Source organism: Melanostigma gelatinosum (assembly GCF_949748355.1).
Source record: "Melanostigma gelatinosum genome assembly, chromosome: 13".
NCBI lineage: Eukaryota > Metazoa > Chordata > Actinopteri > Perciformes > Zoarcidae > Melanostigma > Melanostigma gelatinosum.
Genome location: NC_136646.1, coordinates 302,425 through 308,424, shown reverse-complemented (window position 1 = coordinate 308,424; position 6,000 = coordinate 302,425).

Here is a 6,000-nt window from a genome sequence, read left to right as displayed (position 1 = left end):
TTTTCATCACTATTTTCGAAACATTCTGAATCAAACATGAATCGTTCATCGGAAAGTTCCTTTTTCAAATTCAGATTTTCCGAGAGTAGGCGCTGCATCTCAGCTTGCATTGCTGCAATCGTGGCCCCACGAGGTCTGTCTGGTTGGCTTGGTTATTCTTATCCTCGTCCTCATCCTCTGATGCTGGTGGGCTGTCATATGCATGATCCGACGTTAAACTCATATCAAGCAATGCTGAGGCTGCATCTATGTGTTTCGCCTGTTGTACACGCTCGACACGTCTCTGGTACCGACTGCTGTCACGGGCCGATGAAGCTTCGGTAACCTTCTCATGTCCAAGTTTTAGAGACGGAGACCAGTCTGGATTATCGGCATCTTGGAGAGTAGAGGGTTTACCTGAAACAGTTTGTAATAAACATTGAAATACAATTTTACCGAAGTAGTCTTATCGGATTCATTTATATTTCCTTCATTAAATACTGTTCACAAACGAATTAGTAAATAAAATCACTGACCACTTATAAAGTGATCCGCACATACTCTAGTGTACGCCAAATTCCATTCCTTTATATCTCGAGAGATGCGTGACAGCCATTTCTGGCGACGTCGCTTGGATAGCTCCTTCGTGTCATTTCCTTGATGTGTAATGACCGCTGGCAAACGAAAGAATGGTTTCTTGTCTCTATCAGCTCTGCTGCCACAACCAAAGACAGCACAAAAGTTCACCATGATCGATAGGTTATGCGACTCAGCCGTGCATGCCAGTGGCTTTGTGTGTACTCCAACATGGCCGACAGCTAAAACTGTGACGTCACACGAGACCACTCTATAACAGCTGCTTCCTCCGTAATAATGCAGACTTTACAGCTGATAGTAAAGACAACATGGTCAGTAATGCCTGACCTTAAATAAAAATGTTTTAATATACTAAAGATAGCACAGTATTATTGATGCATGCATGCACAGTGTTCCACCTCAATGGCTTGTAAATAAAAAACATGTGTATGTATATATAAAAATGAAGTACCTTTATACAAGAGCTCAGAGACGTATTGTGAATTGTATGAACTGTATAATATCAATGTCGAATGAGAATACTTAATTTAGAAATTTAAATCACAAACTGTTTTTCCAGGGCACATAAATCACAACAAGATTTTTGTTGTTCACCAAACACTTTGTCATTTGTGTCTTTCCAGACTCTACAGTTTTGCAGCCATCTTTATAGAGTTCCCAGTGACTACCTTCAATCACTTAGCTGGTCCTCTTACGGTTTGAATTATTTTTGTACTTTCATCTGTTCACAATGACTGGGCGTTACTCTGACTACATTGAGTCCTCTAATCTGCGTAGAAAGTCAGCATCCACCGTCAATAAGCGTCTGTAAACACTCTGTAACTTTCAAAGCTGCGTTACTGAGGCATTTGATCCCATTGACAGTTCAGAGAAAAATGTTGTTGACAGTGATCGGGAATTTGAAAATATGATTGAGTGTGGAGCAGAGACTGTGACGTTAAAAGTTACATGAAAATGAAATAACTACATCCTTTGACTGCAACAAAAGTGTTAAAAAGTTAAACAAGTGTACCACAACACACACACACAACAGAGTTGGCGGTAATTGGTTTGGGACACAGTAATTGCTGTCTTTTCTGTTGTGCCGCATCTCTAAATAATCAAGGCATATCGGTTTGTGTTGCAATCTATTTTTTAGCAATCCTTCATGAGATCCTGACACAGCTGGAGCAGCAAAAAGTTATACTGCTGCAGCTTCAGAGCCAGAGCCGCGTAGCCGAACTACCAGATGTGTCAGGATTTCCACTGTGTACTCTGGAAGACCTTCGTCAGGTGGAGACGAAGATATCGGTGGATACAGATTTCAAAGAGAAATTGGGAGACTAACATTTTGCATGTTGATATCTTATGAGACAATGAAGTATGTCTTCTTTCATGACTAATACGATTGAGGCTTGCCATTGACCCTTACATTTATATTTGACCCTTTAGTTTGTGACTTATTTTATTTTAGTATTCCAACATGACTATACTGACCTTTACAAAAACTACATGTGTGTGGAGATAAATTATAAGCCAATATTACTCTACTTTTGTCAAGTCTTACCAAATTTATGTGACAGATGTGGAATTTTTGGATGTTATATATATACTGGAGTTCCTCTATGTTAATATTACCAAAAAAATGTTTTTGTCTATGTGCCCTGCGTTATTAGTTAATCTTTTGTAATTTATCATACTTACTTGTTTTCGGGTTTGCCTATTTTTTAATTTTTGTCTTTCAGGTCACCTATTTTAGCCTTGTTGGGGGGTTGACCATTAAAGAGACAGTCTGGAGTCCTTGGCAAAATGGTGTCAAACACATTGGCAAAGACAATCAACTGGAGGGGGGTGAATGGAAAAACAGGCTTTGAGTCCCTTGGTTTGAAAGATGTTGTTTCGAGTCAGTATTTATTGGTTTCTTTCATTCTGAATCTTTAACACTTAACAGACACTAGTCTGTCAATACATCAATAAATCGAAAGTTACGAACGTAACTACGGTTCTATGAATCCTGGATGACCGCCAGAGGCAGTGCTTAACACTGAATGTATTCCGTCTCGCGCATGGGCAGGTCGAATATTTATATCAACAAAGTCACGTGTGACCTCGGATGACCACCGTCATCTATAAGTTCCGGTGTCATCCTGAGCTCAGTCCTATGGAATCTTCTCGCGAGTTCACGGGATTCCGAGTGACCAAGAACTCTGGCGGTCATCCAGGATTCATAGAACCGTAGTTACGTTCGTAACTTTCGTTCTATTTCATCCTTACTGACCGCCAGAGGCAGTGCTTAACACTGGATGACTTATACCAAAAGAGTCACGAGGAAGCACAGTAACTACCCCTTATAGCTCCGGCAGAGAAAATTGGCCAAGAACCCTCCCCAGTGGGTGAGGGTCGGCAACGTTAACTCTGTAGTGTTTGGTGAATGTGCTCGGTGATGCCCATGAGGCCGCCGCACATGTATCCCCCACAGGCACACCACTCAGGCTTGCCCTCGGTGTGGAGACACTCTTGGTAGTGACCCTTCACCCCGGATGGCCGAGCGCAGCCGCTCGCCTTGTATGTATCGGCAATGGCCTCCACTATCCAGTGGGACAGGTGCCGTTTTTCCTTTTTTTTTTAAAAAGGAGCACAGCCCTTCTTAGGCTCACCATAACTGACTATGCAGGCGGTGGCTTCCATATAAGCTCTGAGGGCCCACACTGGGCACAGCAGCCTTGACCTCTCCTCTCCCGATGGGGGAGGGGGGGGTCAACTTTGCCAGCTGGATAGGCCGGTTTATATGTGAACGTATCCACCCCCTTGGGAGAAACACTGCCTTAGGCCAGAAAGTGACACCCAAGCCATCTGAGTTCCACCTCAGACATGATTCTTCCACTGATAGGGCATGCAGCTCGCCCCCACATTGAGCTGAATTGACAGCAAGGAGAAAACCGTCTTGCTGATAGCCATCTAGGCTCCGCCTGTGCCAGGGGTTCAAAAGGACAAGCATAAGCTGTCCAGTACCAAGGGTAGGTCCCATGCAGGGGAGACCGGCCCTTATCCAGGAGGGACTGTAGAAACTCAGTACAGTAGGCACGGGGCGCTGTACTGGGACCTTGTTCTGAGCCGCACACTAGTCGGAGAACAGCTTCCACCTGTTTCTTGTACTGCAGGCAGGTAGACCGCGCACTGGCATTCAGAATAGTCCGTCAGACTGGTTCTATGCAGCCACTCAGCATCCGGTCGGGCCCTCCCGTGACCCCTAATTGAAGGCGGCAGGGATTGGAATGCCAAATCCGACCCTCTAGTTGCGACAGGAGATCCCTCCTGTCGGGGAAGAACTCTGACAAGCTTATAGCAAAAGCAGAGGGACTGGTGGAAAGGCATAAAGAAGATCCTCTGGCCACGTGTGAGCCAGGGCATCTTGACCCAGAGGGCTGGTCCTCTCCGTCAGGGAGACCCAGTGGGGGCAGTGGGTCGACACGTCTGGATGCAGCCGCCACTCTCCCGGTGGAGGCTTGTAACGGTACAGGAAAACCACAACCTTGTTCCATTCTCCTGGTGGGTACATTGCCCACAGGCTGGTCAGGCGAGGGGCCTCCCAAGTCAGAAGGCCACGGTGATCCCCGTAGCAACTTCTGCAGATCTGGTGCCCCATCGATAGTTCATGGGAAATCACAGCAGAGGTGCTGTCCACCGGACAAGCACATGCTTTCCCTTCAAACATGGAAGGAAGTGCTCGAGCGCTAGCTCTAGAACCTGGACCTGCGGTCTTTCAGCAGACAACTGCCCCCAGGCTGTCCCGTTCTGTCACCCTGCACCCGCCTTGAGAGGCAGGTAACTGTTGTGACAATCTCCTGGTGGAATGGAACCGAGCCCCTGGGGCTCGGTTCCTGGGACACTGTTCGCCAGATATGCACTCCCTCCATGGGGATAGTGAATAGATGAATAGACACTGTTTCGATAATATTATCGCCCTGTATCTGTGCCACTTGGCATCCAAGTGAAGGCTGTTCAGCCATCCGCACTGGGGCGACAGACAGGCCCTCATAGGGCCACCCTAATGAAGGTTATGCTCTGAGAAGGGCTCAGGTAGCTCCTCTCCATGTTCACCTTGAGGCCTACCGGGCCACGTGAGAGAAGGCGAGCAGTGTCCTGTGGCGCCTGAAGCCGGGACGGCGCCTAGGTCCGCCAGTCGTCTAAGTACGGCAGTATGTTCACGCCCTGCGATTGCAGGGGGAAAGGACAGCAGTAACACACTGTGGACACCCATGGGGAGATGGGAGAGTCCGAATGGAAGCACCCAGGACTGAAAGTTGTGGTGATGCACCATGGGAACAGGCGTCGATAGACGTGAACCACTCTCCCTTGGAAATCCGCTGATGGGAGAAAGAACCCTGACAGCCGGCCTGGAGACATCTCCTGGCACCCCTGCCGGGGGGGACGGGGACGTAAGTAGGGTTGTATAGGTAGCGGTCCGGCCTCTCAGCAGGACGCCGAGGCCTGTTGCGCTACTAGGGTAAGCTGGAGGCTGAGAAACGGCCTTGTGGGCCAAAAATGGGACCCCTAGGTCTGGGGGTGCAGGCATGTCCCTGCAAAGACCAGAGAACTGCTGCCAGGTCTGGCTAGCTCTAACAGTCCGCTGAAGCGCCTGTACAGCAGCTGACTCGAACAGCTCACCAGGCACCACTGGGACAGTATGGAGGGTCCTCCTACATGTCTCAGATAGGGGTGACTGCGCCAGCCAAACCTGGCGGCGAGTCTGAACCAGGGTGGACATCATACATCCACGTTCCCTCGATATGAGCGCAAACGCCTGCAATGAAGCATCACTGAGCAGAAGCGTCGAAGTAGCCCGCTGCAGAGAATCTGCGAGGGAAAGCATGAGGTGGGAGAGGGAGTTGTCGATACGGTGCACAGCGCTGCTGTGTCCTAAGCCCTGGATAGCAGGTCATCTTTGCCCCGACATTGGGTCGGGGGCACCTGGCATCGGGCCTCAGAGTCTCCTCAGGGGAAACTGATGGACGCCATAGTCGTCTAACTGGCTGGCATACGTGCAAGGCCAGATTTGCCACCTCCTGCATGGTCTGATGTAAGGCGGGAGAGAGCCCTGGTGTCTCCACCATGCACGCAACTCCCTCAGATATTCCTCGGAGGGAGGAACAGAAAAGGTGGTGAGGGCGGGAAGGTGCCTGAAGAAGGCACTCACAGGTGGATGTTCCAGCTGCTGTGTATGCCCGGCGTGCAAGCGCCATACAAATGACCAGGGTAGGTTGGTCTGGATTCAGCTGCCCTGACAGGGGGAGGTAGCCCTCCCGCATCAGGTGTTCCACTTCGGCCAGCCTAGCAGACCTTACTGCTCAAGGCGTGATGCCGCAGGTCCTGCCTGGGTTCTCCCTGCTAGGGCAAGAGGTCAGGGCCGTCCTCCGGCTGAAGAGGAGCTATACAGGTCCTACA